This window comes from Scyliorhinus torazame, chromosome 12 (genome assembly GCF_047496885.1).
Source record: "Scyliorhinus torazame isolate Kashiwa2021f chromosome 12, sScyTor2.1, whole genome shotgun sequence".
NCBI classification, from domain to species: domain Eukaryota; kingdom Metazoa; phylum Chordata; class Chondrichthyes; order Carcharhiniformes; family Scyliorhinidae; genus Scyliorhinus; species Scyliorhinus torazame.
The window spans coordinates 64,910,744-64,931,205 of record NC_092718.1 but is presented as its reverse complement, the minus strand read 5'-3'; the positions used below and the strand labels follow the sequence as shown (position 1 = coordinate 64,931,205).

The 20,462-nt window shown below is 46.7% G+C and overlaps 1 protein-coding gene across 1 annotated transcript in view; it reads left to right on the top strand.

Annotated features, from left to right (window-relative positions):
- Positions 1-20,462, top strand: part of adamts17 (ADAM metallopeptidase with thrombospondin type 1 motif, 17) — a 654,840-nt gene that overhangs the window by 49,094 nt on the left and 585,284 nt on the right. The window lies entirely within an intron of this gene.

Genomic DNA, 20,462 nt, shown 5'->3' with positions numbered 1-20,462 from the left:
GACCTAAATGATGTGCAATTTAGATTGAGATTAATACACCCAGGGCTAGATTTTCCCTTGAGAGCAAGAAATAGAAATCCTGAATGTTTCCTGGTTCTGAACCGACCCCCTTCCCAAAAACCTCATGCATTGATCATGGCCAATCCACCTAACCTGCACATCTTTGGACTGTGGGAGGAAACTGGAGCACCTGGAGGAAACCCACGCTGGCTACCTGCAAAAATACAGTACTCTTGACGCATCATTCAATCGTAAAAACACATGTTTAATTTCCATAATTTTCCTTCTATATCGCAGGCTCCTTTAGGTGGTTTCAAAATTGCTTCCTTTTGAAATTTCTCCATGAAACCACTTTTATATCTATTAATTTGCACTTCCAGGACTATGTGAGGATGGCACAATGGTGAGCACTTCTGCCTCATAACGCCAGGGACCCGGGTTCAATTCCGACCTCAGGTAACTGTGTGACGCTTGTACATTCTCCCCGTGGTTGCGTGGGTTTTCTCCGGGTGCCCCGGATTCCTCCCACACTCCAAAGGTGTGCAGGTCAGGTGGATTGGCCATATCAAATTGCCCCTAAGTGTCCAAAGGTTGGGTGGGGTTAGAGGATCGGGCTGGGGATTGGGCCTAGGTTGGGTGCACTTTCGGAGGGTCAGGTCAAATGGGCTCCTTCTGCACTGTAGGGATTCTATGTTGCCAAAAACACTTTCTTGTCCTGCTGCCAGGGGAGTCCACTCGGATATCTTGATCTTTCAAATCTTTCCTCAAAACCCCAAGCTATTAGTCTAGCTTTAGCCTTGTAGGTGTTGACCGGGAGCACCTTTTCAGTGCATATCCACGTGCATGGCAAGGCTGGCTGTCCCATTTTGGTAACACCATAAGTTCTTTCCAACTCTTTGTTTTGTTTCCTTATCAGTTCATCTTCCAGTTTATTAGCAGCTACTAACATTTCTCTATCATGAGGGCATCTACTTTGAGGTAACATTCTGAAGTTTGTTCTGTAGTTCTCTTTCTGGTCAAGCTCCGACCTCTGCACGTCCTCGTCTCTCTTCCTGAATTGCTGCTACATGATCTTTCCATTATATGATCAGAGTCCTGTTTCTAAAATATTTTCCTGGATCTCTACCCCTTTCCGATTCACTGTTAGAACTCCCATTCCATTCTGACCTTCCACGTTTTTACCTCTTTTTGCCAATCCACGGCTCTGATTTCCCACCTTCATCCTGCATGTTTAATCAGTGTTTATATTTAACAGTGGCCTTTCCTGCTTTTCCTACAATTGTGGCACCCCTGCATGGCGCCTGGCATGTTACCTTTGTTCCTACTTTGGGCAGTTGTCCTTTTGAATAAATAGTCTTATCCTACGTTTGTGTTTCTTTGTTCATGGTCAATCAATTCTCTACTTTCCGTAGTTGACTCCTCAATTGCCCATTATGTGCATTTGTGAAGTGCACGGTGCCTCTTCACTTTGTTCCAAATTCTTCTCTTTTTTTGTAACCTACCAGCCCTTTGGCCTCATGCGGTGCCATAAGGCTGGTTGAATTTTCTCCAAAACATTGAATGAAAGCCTTTCCGCTTGCATGCAAAGCATTCAGGTGACTGGAAAGGTAGAGCCAATGTTCGTCCCTGCTAGAGGAGGGCAAGCATCTGATAGGACTCCTGCTAGAGGAGGGCAAGCATCTGATAGGACTCCTGCTAGAGGAGGGCAAGCATTTGATGAGACTAAGAACAACTTTTATTCATCAATGGGTAGGAATGGTATCCCCAATTACAAAGAATTCTTTGCATGCACTGCCCATACCAGCACCCATTAGCAATTTATAACCTGGTTGATCAGCCAATATTTTATATAACATGTCCTCTGTCACTGCATGATTCCTCTTGCACAGGACTATTACTGAACTAGCTCTCGTGCATAACTATGAATTTGACACAACTTAAAATTCCTTACCATTATCTGTCAGGAATTTTGTTGGTGTCTCTAATCCTGTTAACTCCCTTTTCTCCATGACCGTTTTGATAATGGTCCTTTTGGCGTTGCCATATCTAACAATGGATATGCTAAATCTGGTCACCATATCTATACAGTGTGGCATGAAAAAATACTCGTCCTTGTCCCATACCTTCAAGCTCATTGAAACTGTACCGTTAAATTCCTTGGCTTGTGGCAAGCTCCCCACAGGACACGGTTGTGTCTTCCTATATTTTATACAAATTTAACATCAAGCTATAATTTGCTGAATAAGGATGCCTTATTCTTTATGAAGCACTGCAGCATCTCACAGTAAAGCTTCGACGTTTTGTGGTGCTGGATGTGCAACTTCCAAATAATCTTCCTTTTTTCCACCAAATTCTTATTCCCAGAAGTTAAGACTTCTTGAACTCTGACGAGAAATTTCTGGCATCCTTAAATTATACAGCAACGGCCTGACATTCCAGGGTCTGCCCGTACACGATCTCAGTCTTCAGGTCGAGTGTCATTTGTGCTTTTTTCATTGACAATCTGCTCAACAGGAGAGGTAGGTCACTGGAAACTGCATTTGTGTTGGTGAGAAGGCTGATCCCAGCTATGCTACAGGGGACGACTACTAGCATGTTGTTATCTCCAAACCTTTCATACTACTTGACCATCCACCAATCTGCCTCAAGAGACTTCAGGTAGAAGTTAAGCCAGTCCACCCCACATACTGTGGCAGAGCAACCACTGTCTAAAACGGCACAGTTGAACAAATCTAAACACTCATCACTGGATTCAAACTCAGTGACCAACTGAATTCCTTCACGGTAGTCCCCATCGTTTTTAGCCTCCGATTTCTGTTTCATGTATGATTTCAAAAGCTTGATTCCTTCGCTGTGGACAGTGCATTGCAGAGGTGTACTTGGAACTGCACCAATTAACTATTCCTTGTGCATGTCTTGGGTTTAAGCACTTAGTCACCATCCCAAATGCACTTTCTGTCTCAACTCTCAAATTACCTAAAAGGGCAACCATCTTCACAACACCAATCAGTAACCCTGGGCTGGATTCTCCGCTGTCGGGGTTCTCCATTATGCCGACAGCGCACCCATGCCTGGGGATTTCCCGACGGCGTGGGGCTGCCCACAATGGGAAATCCCATTGGCTCGCTAGCGGGACGGAGAATCCCGCTGCCGGCGGGATGGAGAATCCCAGCCTCTATCTTTGACAAAATATTAGATGCAGATTCCAATACAATCTCAAAACTCAGCCACCAACAAATCTTCCATCCTTTTGCTTTACCGGAATTGCCTGTACTCAGTAGGAAAGTAGCTGGAAATGACTGTTCTCCTAAACATGTTTTGGGGCACAGTAAGAAGTCTTAGACCACCAGGTCAAAGTCCAACAGGTTTGTTTCAAATCACTAGCTTTCGGAGCGCTGCCCCTTCCTCAGGTGAATGAAGCCATACCTTTTCATTCACCCGAGGAAGGAGCAGTGCTCCGAAAGCTAGTGATTTGAAACAAACCTGTTGGACTTTAACCTGGTGTTCTAAGACTTCTTACTGTGCTCACCCCAGTCCAACGCCGGCATCTCCACATCATCTTTTAGTGCAGCAGCCATTTGGTGAAGGAGAGTGCCTTTACTGTGGAATTGAACCCCTCTCAATACCAAAAGTCTTATCAACATGAGAAATATATGCATGGTTGTGTAACTTAAATCCAATGCAGATTCCAGGATTTCAAGCTCAAATCTCTTCAGTCTCTTATACCATTTATTAAAGTCCATAATATATCCCTCCATGGACTGATCATCTGTTTTCTTAAATTATCAAAGGTTGACCATGCTTCGTATACTGCCGATTACTTTTTGGTAACATTTAACCATAAACAGAAGGTCTAATCCCGCTTCATTATCCAAATCATTCACTTCCATTTCTGAAAACACTTTACCAGGAAACAGTAGGATCAGCAGGAACGACAAAGCCAGAATCATGCCTTGCTTCTTCCAGGGCAAAGCAGTAACCCAAGTCGACATTTCCATTTTGTTTTCTATTGTCCATATGGTTCAATCTCTCAGAAAATCAGATAATCAAACCTGATATTTTACAATAGCCGTCTCCATTTCTAACCAGGTTTTGTCAGCAGCAGTACACTTCCTTTCTCTCTTCCACCCCCACTCTCTCCCCAGCCGACCTTTGGGACCCACACAGGCCGCCCTTTGGGACCCACGCGGGCCGACCTTTGGGACCCACGCGGGCCGACCTTTGGGACCCACGCGGGCCGACCTTTGGGACCCACGCGGGCCGACCTTTGGGACCCACGCGGGCCGACCTTTGGGACCCACGCGGGCCGACCTTTGGGACCCACGCGGGCCGACCTTTGGGACCCACGCGGGCCGACCTTTGGGACCCACGCGGGCCGACCTTTGGGACCCACGCGGGCCGACCTTTGGGACCCACGCGGGCCGACCTTTGGGACCCACGCGGGCCGACCTTTGGGACCCACGCGGGCCGACCTTTGGGACCCACGCGGGCCGACCTTTGGGACCCACGCGGGCCGACCTTTGGGACCCACGCGGGCCGACCTTTGGGACCCACGCGGGCCGACCTTTGGGACCCACGCGGGCCGACCTTTGGGACCCACGCGGGCCGACCTTTGGGACCCACGCGGGCCGACCTTTGGGACCCACGCGGGCCGACCTTTGGGACCCACGCGGGCCGACCTTTGGGACCCACGCGGGCCGACCTTTGGGACCCACGCCGGCCGACCTTTGGGACCCACGCCGGCCGACCTTTGGGACCCACGCCGGCCGACCTTTGGGACCCACGCCGGCCGACCTTTGGGACCCACGCCGGCCGACCTTTGGGACCCACGCCGGCTGACCTTCAATACCCACCATTTTCGCTTCCCTCTAATGTGACCGGTGAGTCTGGTTGTCCTCGTGACCTCGCTTGCTTTGTCAATCAGTGTTACATTTCTGCTGAGGACTTCAGCTGACGATTTAAATTCTCACTGCATCTTTTGGAAAAAGTATTTGCCCTTAACCTCGTCAATTGCCTTTGAAGTTTTGAGGGTTTAAATCTTTTATTTGCCAGTACATCCCTCATATGATACACGGGGGCTTTGCATCCAGATTTGCAGTGGCACAATTAATAAATCCATACCTCAAGAAATCATCTTTATCCTGATTTTCACTGATTTGGGCTTCTTCTCAATAGGTTCTTCATCACAGGCCCTGGAGCTCCCACCAGCACTGCGGCAGCAACAAAATGGAGGAATCCCTCTCTCGTCCAGAGTACGTGACCTTCTTTCTGCCGTTGCTCCTGGAGAGGAGACCCCATCGATTTTCAAAAATAATCTGCCCCTGGGTCAGCGCTTGCTGGCATTGGGAGGAGGCGTTCTGTCTCGCTGGGCTCCAGGCCTGCGCACTGCTAAGGGGGCATGCACGCGTGGGCCGGCCGGCATTCTGAAAGCCTGTCACGGCCCGTATTTCTGAAAGCCGATCGTGGCCGTTGGGTACTTTCTCTCACGATTGGGAACGTCCAACGCCGCGACCGATGTTTTACAACCTTCCCTACACTCACCCACGACCCACCCCTGGGTCGTGACCCTGAGTTTGAAAATTACTGCCTTAAGCATTCCATTTTTTTTTTTAAATTTAAGGGGCAATTTAGCGTGGCCAATCCACCTACCCTGCACATCTTTGGGTTGTGGGGGCGAAACCTACGCAAACACGGGGCGAATGTGCAAACTTCACACGGACAGTGACCCAGCGACGGGATTGAACCTGGGACCTTGGCGCCGTGAGGCAGCAGTGCTAACTATTGTGTTATGTACTCTGGGATAGCACAGGCTGCAACTCGATGCAGCTTTGACCAAAAGATACTCCAGACTTTGAAGTAAGTTCAATGTGGTTTATTGAACCATTAGCACAGTTCTCTATGAGTTCGACTCTCCTGCTAATCTTGCTATAGTAACTCAGTCTAACTAACCAGTCTGCTCTAAGCCACGTGGTGGGTGTGATGCTTCTGATCTGCCCCTGTCCTACTCTGTGTCGCCTGTGGAAAGAGACCGAGCATGTGTGCCCTGTCCTTCTATGTGGGTTGTGTAATGCTCCCTTGTGGTCGTGTCACCTCTGGGTTTTTGACTGCCCATTGGTCGTGTCCTATTCTATGTGTTCATTAGCTGAATATCTGCATGTCATGACGTCTCTGGTGCTCCCTCTAGTGTTTACTTAGTCATAGTGTATTCACATTATAACCCCTTGTGTATTTACAGTGATGCATGTCACCACACTAACCACTACGCCACCTAGCTGCCCTGCAATCTCCATAACCAGAGGTCACCCCAACTAGTGCTAATTTGCAAACAAAAAACACATGAAAAATCCCTAACAATTTGATTCAATCATGTAGTGCCTATTAGGGGAAGGTGATGGCGCAGTGGTATAATCAGTGGACTAGTAATCCAGAGACCCAGGGTAATGCTCTGGGGGCCTGAGATCAAATCCCAACACAGCAGATGGTGACATTTGTATTCAATAAAAAAATCTGGAATTAAAGGTCCAAAGATGATTCTGAAACCATTGTTCTAAAAACCGATCTGGTTCACTAATGTCCATTGTGGAAGTAAATCTCGCCGTCCTTATCTGGTCTGGCCTACATGTGACTCTAGACTCAAAGCAGTGTAGACCATCTCAAGCTCAATTAGGGATGGGCAATAAATGCTGGCAAAGGCTAGCGATGCTCGCATTCCATAAATCAATTTTTAAAAAACGATCATTTATCCATTTGCAGAGGCAGTATCGCCGACAGTATTGTCCTGTGGGGCTGGGTATTGCCGTGAAGCTCTTGAAAGACGTTTGGACCCACAATCTTCTCACTTGCAGGAAGAAGTTTAACTGACACAAAGAGTCATTTTGTGAATTACAATGAGTGGTAGCTTCTCCGAGACACTGCCGACATTCCCCACGTGCATCCCTGATGGTGAAGTTTTGATCCAGGGATATAATCTCAGTTTTCCTGTTCAGAGCTCAGTGTGAGTGTCACTCACTGACGTGGCTGCTCCAACCTGTACTCTCCCATCTTTCCAGATTATCTGATGGGTAGTAGTGTTATGTTAAACACAAGCCTCAAGGTCTCTCATCATCGAACAATCGCAACTTCGATTTACCAATATCTAACTTGTGTGCATAATGTTTATTTAGAATTTGGGTTTGAGTAGATAACTTTTTCTTTTGTACAATCTTCAAAATTAAAGGGGGGGGAATGCAGTGATTGTGGTGTTGGTCTCTTTAAGACAGCACAGCAGAAGAGGGTCACCTGGCTCGAGGAACCAATGAGGACTGAGAGTGGGTGACCACCCCAGAGGGTGGAGTCCCCCCTCGGGCAGAATACATCTGGATGCCACGTAATAAGCATGTAAAGATTGGAGCAGCCGGTGACTGCTGCTCCAAGACAGCCTCGCGCTGCAAACCCCTGCACATAGTTTCTCTTTATTAACACATACCTTTTTGTTCCTAATGAAGCTTGAAGTGTCTGAACAACACGTGAAGTGCCATCCAAACTGCTCAACAGGAGTTGTGGGGGAGGGAGTCTGCATGCCTTCTCATCAGGCTTCCAAGTCCTTTGAACATCCTATAAATAACCCCTGTAAATTGGGTAGCAGGGAACAAAGATAGGAGAGCCCGATATGGGAACATTCCTCATTATACAGTTTACTGTTTTTAATAGGCTGCTTTTTATCTCCTGGTGGATAATCCTGGCTGAGCTATTTTGATAGAGCCTTCTATTTTTACTTGTTTCTGCACAGCAATGTGTCTGTTCTTCCAATTAGTAACATAAATAACATTTTTGGATCCTGTTTTTAGCCAAATCGAATGGAGAGTAGGGAAATTGTTCTAAGCTGTACAAAATGAAAATGGAAGTAGAATATGTTTAATTCAAGTTAACTGCAGAAAGTCAGCAGATCATGTTTAAATTGTGTGTGAGATCTGAGGCTCTATAGAAGGATATGCACAGGAAATGTAGGCTATAATCATTGGTCTGCTGCATTGCATCTGACCTCCCGTGTGGCGTTTCAGCTGGTTGTACCTGACTGTGCCTCTAGAGGGTGCACCGATATAAATAGCATCTTCGACATGTGTTGCACCAGGAAGTCTGAGTGCACCAAACACTCTCGCAGGAAAACTGGTGTTTCAGCTTCCAGCGTTGCCTTTTCAATGACTCTGACACGTTTTTGCCCACAATTTGCCAGAATTGGGGGGCAAGGTGGTTAGCACTGCTGTCTCACAGCACCAGGGACCTGGGTTCGATTTCGGCATTGGGGGACTGTGTGGTGTTTGCACTCTCTCCCCGTGTCTGCGTGGGTTTCCTCCGGGTGCTCCGGTTTTCTCCCACAGTCCAAAGATATGCAGATTAGGTGGAATGGCCATGCTAAATTGCCCCTTAAGTGTTCAAAGATGTGCAGGTGACGGGGATAGGGTAGGGCCAGGGGCCTGGGTCGGATGCTCTTGCGGTCGTTCAGACATATTGGGCTGAATGGTCTCTTTCTGCACTGTAGGAATTCTATGATTCTCTGAATTGGGGTTTGCAAACAGAAGGTTGTGCCTTACTATGAGGAGTCAGTCTTGCTTTCTGCTTCACACAAACCTGGCAACAGGAGGAGGCCATTCAGCCCTTTCCGCCTGATGCTCCATTCAGTTAGATAACAGCTGATTTTGACCCCACTTTACCCGTGAAAATTTCAGTCGCTTCCCTACCCACCCCCCACAGTCTATCTTGTCATTGGAAATTAACTCTAGGAAATTGCTATCTCATCTCATCTTATTCCCCCATTTTTCTCTCTAGGTCCAGTTCTTACTTTAAAACTCTGTGCCTCTCTTCGTGGCTTACTATGCTTATCACCTTTTTAAAGTGTTGCAGTCCCCAGCTACCTCCAACCCCTGCCTTGGTCCACTCTCCAATTTAATTTGGCGTCACTTTAAATGCATTCCGGACCCCAGGCTACTCGTACTACAGGAGGCCAGTTGGTAAAGATGAAGTATCATAGGAGAGCCAAGTCCCAGAAGTAACCAGAACACAAAATTGGGTGGAGAATTGGACGTCTGGCCAAAATTGAGGTCCATGCCCAGCACTGATGCGGGTGGCACGCTGTCCCTCGTTGGTGGCAATAGCTAGGTTTGCGCCCTGTGCCGGTGGTGGCATGCAAAACCGGTATTCGCATTAATTTAAATGTGATTTGTTCATTTGATCCACTGTGCTCCGGGCTTCTGCAATGCTCCGCCCAGCTGAGGCGGACATCACACGGGCATGATTTACTACAGGCTCCACCGTCATGTGGTGGTGCCAGTCCTGGAGGCCCGCCCTTGTCTCAACAAGGGTCTCCGTGCCAAAGACTGGGTCACGTCCCGCAGCAAGTGAGTTATGTCCCTCACCGCCTCAGTCATGCCCCTTTGTGACTGACCCAGGTCAGTCTCAGTCAGTGCCCTGTCAATGCTCTTGACACCTTCAGCCATGACCCTTTGTGACTGGGCCAAGCTCTTGAGCACCGCAGCAATGTCCATATGGGAGAAGTTTTAATATTGGAGAGCTGTTTTGAAGAAAAACAAGAAATTGCAGCAAATGTTGTACAAGTCATTCAGAGTTTGCAAAAGTAATATTTCAGATGGGACTGCCCTTGTTTGTTAAGTCATTTGCAGTTGTATCTACATTCCCTGTATGTGCCGAAGGAGTCACTTCCTCCATTTTTTAAAAGAATGGAAACCCACGGCTTTTCATGGCTGTCATTTCCTAAGCTGTAGTCGGTGTGAGTGCTACACCCTTGGGATTGTTAGGCTGCAGCAGCAACCTTTACTGTTAGCAGCAGATCTCCTGTGGAATTGGGTATAGTGAGTGGGAGGTTGTGCTGCAGCTGGAGTTGGTGGTGGTGCAAGCGTTGGAGTGTGACTGGATAATGAATGAATATGACAATACCCTGATACAGAGAGTGCCTTGAATCTTGCTCGATACGTTTTTTCTTGCCAAAGTGAATATGGCGACACAATTATTTTTGGACAAATCAGAAATTCGGTGGTTTCCATTAGTTGTATTTTTACGGGAATTGGCTTTATAGTTGTGACGTATGTATATTAATACATATATATATATATATATATATATATATATATATATAACCAATACAATCCACCACATAATTGAGTCTTATGGCTGAGATTGTTTTCCTTCTTGATATTGCCTCATGTTAAGAAATGAATTATGCTAAATGATTACATTGTGTTTTTGAGGTAGTTATCCCTGTGGTTAAAGAAGACTGGTTGGGGATGTTGATGAACTCATTGTTTCTGATGGCTGAAAAATTAAGGGAATTAAGTCAAAAACTATCCAGACAAGTAGCAGCTGCTGCTAACCTTGGAATGCAAACAATTCCTGTCATTGGGTTGGTAAGTCCTTTATTCGGCCTGAAATATTCCGGGGAGAGGTCTCAATCTTCTGTTCAGTTTAGAGATGACTGCCGGGTGTCTGAAGATCACCCACATGTGTACAACATCACATCCAAATGTTTCATCCAGAAACCATAAGTAATAAGTTATGTATAAAACTAGTACTTGCTAGAAAAGGCTACCTGTCTCATCTGACATTACAAATATTGGGCACGATTTAATGGGGGCGGGGGGAGACCTGTTTTAGGTGGGTTTAGCGGGTTGCAACGCCGAGAACAACCCTGATATCAAATGGGACTTTTTTTTCAGGCCTCGATGAAGAATGCCTGACTGCTGTGCCAATGTGCCTGGGTGTGGGTGGCAGCGGGACCACCCTGCCCAGAGCTCAATAGCCTACCCCCCCCCCCCCCCCAGGTGCCATTATGGGTAGTGAAAGGAGAACCCTTCTCTGCTGATGGCAGAGTTGAGGAAAAAGGGCCATAACCTTAAAATCAGAATGGGTTAGCTCAGTTTTTAATCTGAGATCAATTGATTTTTATTTGATGGCTAATATTTTGAGCCTGGATGACTCTTGGTCAAAGATTTGACACAGGGCCGCCCAGACTCGAAACGCTATCTCCCTTCTCTCTCCACAGATACTGTCAGACCAGCTGAGACCGCCCAGTATTTTTTTTGTTTTTATTTCAGATTCCAGCATTCGCAGTAATTTGCTTTCATCTTAGATTTTTATTTGGCATGGTTATGGAGATATGGAACCAAGCTAGTGGGATGAGGTTAGCATACAGTTTAGCCATGATCCAATTGAATTTCAGGGCAGGCTTAAGGGGCTGATGAGACTTCCTCCTCTTACTTAGCCTCCACAGGATCATAGAATTAACAACAAAAAAAAAATCCCAACTACATAAGTGGTGATTGAGACAGTTGCTTTCTCAGTAGTCATGGCTCCTGATATGAGGAACACTCCCCAAGCAATCCTCCAATTCTAGCCTCTTGTCTATCCGTGATTCTCTTCTCTTCACCATTGGGCCCAGAACTCTAAAATTCCATTGTTTAAGTTATTCAGGAAAAGGTTTTACACTAACGCAGAGGCAGGCATTTTTCCTCAAATTTACAACTTTGCGTTTCTTATTTATAAATATTTCACTTTTTAGAAGGTATAATTAAAACGGTTTGTAAAGCTAACTCTCAATATTCTCAGCATTTTGATGTTTGCTGCTTGTGGATTTGAGTGGGAGAAGTTGGGTGATTGGGTGACCTGATACCCAAGTATTAACTGGATTATACTACACTTCATTTGTGCCTGTTCGATCAATGAAATCTTGGGTGTATTAAAGGCAAGTGTTCTTTTCAGCTGTTCCTTTTTAAAAAAATATCAGATGAACACAGCACACATTGAGGTATGTTATTCTCTGATGTGGTACTTTTAGGAATGTGACATCTCCATGTGTTACATTCTGGTCGATGAGACTTTAGCGACACAGCCATAGAGCAGGTCAGCGGCAGCTGGGATTTTAAAAAATGGAGTATGGAGTGATGAATTGAGACAAAATACTGGTATGGCCACACATAGAACATTGTGAGCACCTTTGGGAACCCCATTAGGAAAAGAGCATTAAACCAGTCAACTGCCGTCTGCAGTACCTCACCAGGGATGATGCTGGGATAGGAAACTATAGTAAGAGGAGAAATTGGAGATGCTAGGAAAGTTTCCATTGGATCAAAGAAGGTTGGGCAGAGATTTAGGAGGATTTTAAAGTTATGAAGGATTTGATAGATTAAGTAAGGAATTTCCTCTCATTGCAAAAATCTTGGATTTAAGGTTGAGAGAGTAAGGGGAAACTTCCTATGGGATCATAGAATCATAAAATCATTGAATTTACAGTGCAGAAGGAGGCCATTTGGCCCATCAAGTCTGCACTGGCCCTTGGAAAGAGCACCCTACCCAAGCCCACACCTCCACCCTATCCCCGTAACCCCAACTAACCTTTTTTGGACACTAAGGGCAATTTATCACAGCCAATCCACCTACCCTGCACATCTTTGGACTGTGGGAGGAAACCGGAGCACCCGGAGGAAACCCACGCAGACATGGAGCGAATGTGCGGACTCCGCACAACAGTGACCCAAGCTGGGAATCGAACCTGGGACCCTGGAGCTGTGAAGCAACTGTGCTAACCACTGTGTGCTACCGTGCTTTACCACAGATCCCATTGCACCTTTTAAGGTGTCATTAAATGCATATTTGAAACTGAGGAATATGGAATACTATCGGAGCGAGAGCTGGGCCGTGCAGTTATTCAGCAGAATCACAGAATTGTTATGGTGTAGAAGGAGGCCATTCAGCCTATCATGTTTGCACTGGCTCTTCGAATGAGCATCATGACTCAGTGCCATTCCCCTGCCTTTTCCCCATAACCCTGCACATTGTTTCTATTCAAGTAATCATCTCATGCTCTCTTCAATGCCTCGATTGAACCTGCCTCCACATCATTTCCGGGCAGTGCATTCCAGACCCGAGCTGCTCGCTGTGTGAAAAGGTTTTCTCATCTCACATTTGCTTTTTTTGCAAATGATTTTAAATCTGCTCCCTCTCGTTCTTGATCCATTTATGAGCAGGAACAGTTTCTCCCCATCTACTCTGTCCATCCCCCTTCATAATTTTGAACATCACAATTAAATCTCCTCTTGGCCTTCTTGTCTCCAAGGAGAACATTCCCAACCTCTCCAAACATTCCTCATAACTGAAGTTTCTCATTCCTGGAACCATTCTTGTAAATCTCTTCTGCACTTTCTTCAACGCATTCACATCCTTCCTGTAGCGTGGCACCTAGAACTGTACACAATATTTCAGCTTGGGTCTAACTAGTATCTTGTGTAAGTTCAATATAATCTCCTTGCTCTTGTCCTCTCTGCCCCTATTAATGAAGCTGAGTATTCTATATGCTTTATGAACTACTCTCTCCACCTGTCCTGCTACCTTCAGTGGTCTATGCACATATACACCAGACCCTCTGCCCCTGCATCCCCTTGAGAATTGTACCCTTTATTTTATATTGTCTCTCCATGTTCTTCTTGCCAAAATGCATCACCTCACACTTCTCCACATTGAACTTTATCTGACACCTGGAAACTCATTATTCCTGAAGGCCCGCCTTCTCAACCTTGCCCCTCGCCTGAGGTGTGTGATCCTCAGGTTAAATCACCACCAGTCAGCTCTCTCCTTCAAAGGGGAAAGCAGCCTATGGTCATCTGGGACTAAGGCGACTTTACCTTTACCTGCCACTCTGTATGCTTTTGACGTTCCACACTCTCCTCCTCACAGGTTACAATGCCTCCACGTTTTGTGTCATCCACAAACTTTGAAATTGTCCCCTGCACAACAAGATCTAGATCCGTAATATATATCAAGGAAAGCATGAAGTCCCAATACCAACCCCACTACAAACCTTCCTCCAGCCTGAAAAATATCCATTAACCATGACTCTGTTCCATATTACAAAACCAATTTTATTTGTGGCACTGTATCAAATGCCATTTGAAAGTCCATGTGCACCACATAAACAGTATTACCCTCATCGACCCTTTCTATTACCTCCTCAGTAAACTCCAGTAAGTCAGTTAAACATGATTTAGAAATGCAAGCTGACTCTTCCTAATCAACCCACATTTTTCCCACATGTGACTATTAGTCCTGTCCCAAATAATTATTTCTAGAAGCTCCCCACCACAGAAGTCAAGCTGACTTGTCAGTAACTACTGGGCTTATCTATACAGTCATTTTTGAATATGGACATTATATTTGCAATTCTCCAGTCCTCTGGCATCTGCCTGAGTCTAGGGAACACCAAAAGGTTCAGAGAGGAGGTGACAAAGCTCATTAGAGAAGTGAAGAGGGATTATGAGAGAAGACTGGCAGCCAACATTTAAAAAAAAAAATTTAGTGTTCCCAATTCATTTTTCCTAATTAAGCGGCAATTTAGCGTGACCAATCTACCTACCCTGCACAACTTTGGGTTGTGGGAGTGAAACCCACGCAAACACGGGGTGAATGTTCAAACTCCACACGGACAGTGTCCCAGAGCTGGGATTGAACCCGGGACCTCGGCGCCGTAAGGCAGCAATGCTACCCACTGTGCTACCATGCTGCCCCAACAAAAGGGGTAATCCCAAAGTCTTCTGTAGGCATATAAAGAGTTAAAAGGTGGTAAAAAGAGGAGTAAATCCAATTAGGGACCTAAAATGGGGCTTGGCTGAGATATTAAATGAATACTTTGCATCTGTCTTTTCCAAGGAGGTAGGTGCTACTCAGGCCATGGTAACAGATGTCCCTGTAATTTCCACTCTCACTTCATTCAATATCCTTGGATGCATCTCATCTGATCCCGGTGCCTTGTCAACTTAAGTACCGACAGTTTATCCAATACTTCCTCCTTATCAAATTTGAACCCTTCGAGTGACTGAGTTTCTTCCTCTGTTACCATGGCCTGGGTAGCACCTACTTCCTTGGTAAAGACAGATGCAAAGTATTCATTTAATACCTCAGCCAAGCCCCATTTTAGGTCCCTAATTGGCTTTCCTCCTCTTTTTACTACGTTTTTTACTATTTATATGCGGACAGAAGACTTTGGGATTACCCTTTATGTTGAATCCCTCTTCACTTCTCCATTGAGCTTTGTCACCTCCCCTCTGAACCTTCTGTATTCCTCTTGGTTCTGAACTGTATTTTCTACCTGACACCTGTCATAAACTCTGTTTTTTCTTTATCTTAATATTTATCTCATCATCCAGGGAGCTCTGGGTTTCTTTGCCCTACCTTTCCTTTTTGAGGGAATCTGCATTTACTATGCCCAAACCATTTCTTGTTTGAAGGTAGCTAATTGTTCAGCTACAGTTTTTCCCTCCAACCTTTCATTCTAGTTTATCCAGCCCAGCTCTTTTTGCCCTATTGAAGTTGGCTTTTCCCCCAGTTAGGTTATCTTACTTTGGTATTCCCATTGTCCTTTTCTACTGTAACCCTAAACCTTACGATCCAATAATTACTGTCTGCTAAACGCCCCCTCAATTTGTTTAAAATTCATTTATGGGCCATGGGTGTTGCTGGCTAGGCCAGCATTCATTGCCCATCCCTAATTTCCTTTGAGAAGGTTGGTGGTGAGGTGCCTTTTTGAACCGCTGCAGTCCAAGTGGTGTAGGTATATCCACAGTGCTGTAAGGGTGGAAATGCCAGGATCTGACCCAGCGATGCTGATATACTTTCAAGTCAGGAAATTTCAGGTGGTGGTGTTCCGATGTGTTTGTTGCCCTTGTCTTTCTAGATGGTAATGGTCGTGGATTTGGGAGATGCTGTTGAAGAAGGCTTGGTGAGTTCCTGCAGTGCATCTTGTAGATGGTACACATGGCTAATACTGTGCGTAGGTAGTGGAGGGATTGGATGTTTGTCAAAAGGATGTCAATCAAGTGGGCTACGTTGTCCTTCTTGAGTTATATTGAGCTTCTTCAGTTGTTGGAGCTGCACTCATTCAGGCAAGTGGAGAGTATTCCATCACACTCCTGACTTGTGCGTTGTAGCTTGTGGACAGGCTTTGGGGAATCAGGAGATGATTTACTCACCACAGGATTCCTAGCCTCTGATCAGCTGTTGTAGCCATTTTTATTATATGGCCAGTCCAGTTCAGTTTCTGGTCAACGGTAATCACCAGGATGTTGATAGTTGGGGATTCAGTGATGGTAATGCCATGTCAAGGGGCGAAGGTTAGATTCTCTCTTGTTGGAGATGGTTATTTCCTGGCACTTGTGTGGCACGAATATCACTTGCCATTTGTTAGTCCAAGTATGGTAACTGTCCATGTCTTGCTGCATTTTGGACATGGACTGCGTCAGTATCTGAGGAGTCACGAATGGTGCTGAACATTGTGCAGTCATCAGCGAAAGCCCCCACCTCTGACCTTATGATGGGAGGAAGGTCATTATGAAGCAGCTGAAGATGGTTGGGTCTATAATGCCAGTCTGGGGAACTCCTGCAATGATTTCCTGGAGTTGAGATGACTGACCTCCAATCACCACAACTTCCTTTGTGCCAGGTCTCACTCTAACCAGTGGAGAGCTTTCCCCCTGATTCCCATTGACTCCAGTTTTGCTCTGGCTCCTTGATGTCATACTCTGTCAAATGTGTCCTTGATGTCAAGGGAAATCACGCTCACCTTACCTCTGGAGTTCAGCTCTTTTGTCCATGTTTGAACCAAGGCTGTAATGAAGTCAGAAGCTGAGTGACCCTAGCAGAACCCAAACAGTGAACAGGTTATTTCTGAGTAAGTGCTGCTTGATAGCACTGTTGATGACTCCTTTCTACACTTTATTGATGATAGAGTTGACTGATCTACTTAGCCCACGTCATTTCCAAGAACCAGATCCAATAGTGCATCCTTTCTTGTTAGACTGGACACATGCTGCCATAGACTTTTTTCTTGAATGCAGACTGGGAACGTTTTCTTTGTTAGAGAGAAGGTTAAGAGGTGACTTAATAGAGGCATACAAGTTGATCAGAGGATTATATAGGGTGGACAGTGAGAGCCTTTTTCCTTGGGTGGTGATGGCTAGCACGAGGGGACATAGCTTTAAATTGAGGGGAGATAGATATAGGACAGATGTCAGAGGTAGGTTCTTTACTCAGAGAGTAGTAAGGGCATGGAATGCCCTGCCTGCAACAGTAGTGGACTCGCCAACATTAAGGGCATTTAAATGGTCATTGGATAAACATATGGATGGTAATGGAATAGTGTAGATGGGCTTTAGATTGGTTTCACAGGTCGGCGCCACATCGAGGGCCGAAGGGCCTGTACTGCGCTGTAATGTTCTGGTGTTCTATTGTTTGCCCCTCTCTGTCCTTAACACTGCCACTTTCCCAGTCTACATCAGGTAATTAAAGTCCCTCATTATAACTTTAATGGGGTGAAAATGGCACAACAGGAACAGAAGGGTCCAGGGCGGATGTAGATGCTGCAGCCTTGGCCTGGGAATGTGCTGGAGAGGGACGGGTGGACCCCAGGACTCCGGTCTACTCTGGCTGTATACAGATGGAGGTCCCCAACCCAGAACAAGGCTCCACACTGCCTCCACTGCCCGTGGCCCTGGTGCAAACGTCCTCTGTTACCAGAACCTGCCGCCTGATAGAAAATGAGAATGGTTTTGAAGATGTAACGTTGTGAGCCCAGAAGGATTCCTGATTTAAAGATGATGTGATGTTCCTCAAACTTATGTTGAGCGTCATTAGAACAATGTGGGAGGCCGTGGTCAGAATTGGTAGTGCGGCAGAGAATTAAAATGGTTGCATTTCTGAACCGATGTGTTCAGCAAAACAATCATAGAATTTACAGTGCAGAAGGAGGGCATTTGGCCCATTGAGTCTGCACTGGCCCTTGGTAAGAGCACCCTACACCCCATTCCAGTAACCCGGTAACTCCACCTAACCTTTTGGACAACATGGGGCAATTTAGCATTGCCAATCCACCTAACCTGCAAGTCTTTGGACTGTGGGATGAAACTGGAGCACCGGGAGGAAACCCACGCAGACGGGGAGAAAATGCATACTCCACATAGAAAGTTACCCGAGGCCGGAATTGAACCTGGGACCCTGGAGCTCTGAGGCAGCAGTGCTAACCACGGTGCCACCGTGCTGCCCTGATCATGCAATCTGTGCTTTGTCTCCAGCATAAGAGGAGGTGGCATCACCAAGGTGCCCAGATGCCCCAGTGCCCTTGCCACTGCACTATCAGCTTACACTTGCAGCAAATTTCAGGGTAAGTCATTTTTCGAGTTGGAGAGTGAGGGAGAGATTCTAGCCAATGGTAATTGTCATAATATACACCAGTATATCATGGTGCAGACACACACTGATGGACACACAGTGGGACTAATCAACATACACAACACCGCAGCCAATCACCAGTGAGAGCATACGCTCTATAAAGACAGGGGACGGGAGAGTTCCCGCTCATTCGAGTTGCAGCTAGCTAGGAGCACAGAGCTCACAGCCTGCAACACAGACATTCACCAAGTGCTCAGTGCATCGACTGGTTAGGACAAGGCAGAGGTCTTTAGTTAAAGCTAGTATCGCATTAACCCACAGTCTAAGTATGTTTAAACAGTTAATGATTCAATAAAATAGTATTGCACTGTTTCAAGTGTTGGTGACCTGTATGTGATCCAGAACATCCAACACATCATGATACTAGGAGTGGTGGGATACTAGCACTTCTTAGACCTACCTGCAAGTGATCTGCCTTCCGCCAGCATTCCGTCATCCTGCAACATGGACAACATCAGACCGCCGCCACCGCTCCGCATCGCCGGCAACCTCGGGGTGAACTGGAAGATTTTCAAACAGCGCTTCCAGCTCTTCCTCGAAGCCACGGACAGGGAGGGCGCCTTGGACACCAGAAAGATTGCTCTTCTCCTCTCCACGGCCAGGGGCCATGCCATCCATATTTTCAACTCTCTCACCTTCACAGATGATGAAGATAAGACGAAGTTCAAGACGGTCCTCCTCAAGTTTGACACTCACTGCAGCGTAGAGGTGAATGACCGTTTTGAACACTGTGTTTCAGCAGCGTTTGCACGGTAAGGATTAATCTTTCCAATCCTTTCTCACGCACCTCCGCATCGTTGCGCAATCTTGCAGCTACGGGCCCACGATCGACTCCATGATACGCGACCAGATCATTTCCGGTGTTCAGTCGGACCCCCTACGTCAGCAGCTCCTCAAAGTAAAGCAACTCACCCCTGCGACCGCCATCGAGACCTGTGTCTTACATGAAAACGCCACGAGTCGGTATTCCCATATACAAGCAGCTGGAACGGCGCGGTAAGGTCCCCACGAGGCAGAACGGGTCCAAGTGATTGAGCACCTCCAGGGCCTCAGCCTGGATGAGGGCGGCCATTTTGCATGCTTTTCACGGACTCCCGCGCTTGTACGCACCAAACGAGAGGACGGCGACGTTGAGGAACGTAATGCGCAGGCGCGCACCACTCACGACGTGGCGCTGTGAACGTGCTGACGTCATGACGTGAAGCAACTGTGGCTCTGCTCATTTAAAGCGGCAATGCCCCGCAAAATCTCGACTGTCTACGATGTGGCAGACTTGGCCACTATGCTGCCTTCTGTTGAGCAGCTCAGCCTTCCAACTCCCATCACTTCAGCCAGCCTCGCAGGAATGTTCGAGCAATTCAACCCACGGTCACCGAGTCCGATTCCGACCTCCCACACAGCAGTGACACCGAGGACCCAAAGGCGCCTTTTCGAGTTGGTGTCGTAACGAAAAACAGGCTGTCCCCGAAGCAAAGACACCAGCCGCTGTTGGTATACAGCATTGATCCAGACAATGAGTGGTGTGCCACCCTGACGATCAACCGGTCCCAAATACGATTCCGCCTGGACACTGGTGCCTCCGCCAATCTCATGGCGTGGTCTACTTTCCAAAGCCTTCGTGTCAAACCAGCCATCCTTCCATCGGCCTGCCAGATATTTGACTATAATGGCAACATCATTCCTGCTACCGGCTCGTGCCAACTTGAAGTGACGCACAAGTCACGGAAAGCCAACCTTCCTTTCGAGTTTGTGGGCTCCTCGAAGGACTCCATGCTTGGCGCACAGACGTGCAAGCTGTTGAACCTCATTCAAAGAGTTCACTCTCTCTCTCCTGATGACATGCCTGCCTTCCAGATGCTGACTTCAGGGCGCAACTCAACGCCATCATCGACCAGCACTGCGACATCTTCGAAGTCATGGGCATGCTCCCATATACTTACAAGATCCTACTCAAACAGAACGCCACGCCTATGGTGCATGCACCTCGCAGAGTCCCAGCACCCCTCAAGGACTGCCTCAAGCAGCAGCTGCAGGACCTCCAAGACCAAGGAGTGATCTCAAGATTTACGGAACCAACCGACTGGGTCAGTTCCATGGTGTGCGTAAAAAAGCCTTCCGGCGAGCTGAAAATTTGCATTGATCCCAAGGATCTGCATCGCAATATCATGAGGGAGCATTATCCAATTCCCAAGCGCGAAGAG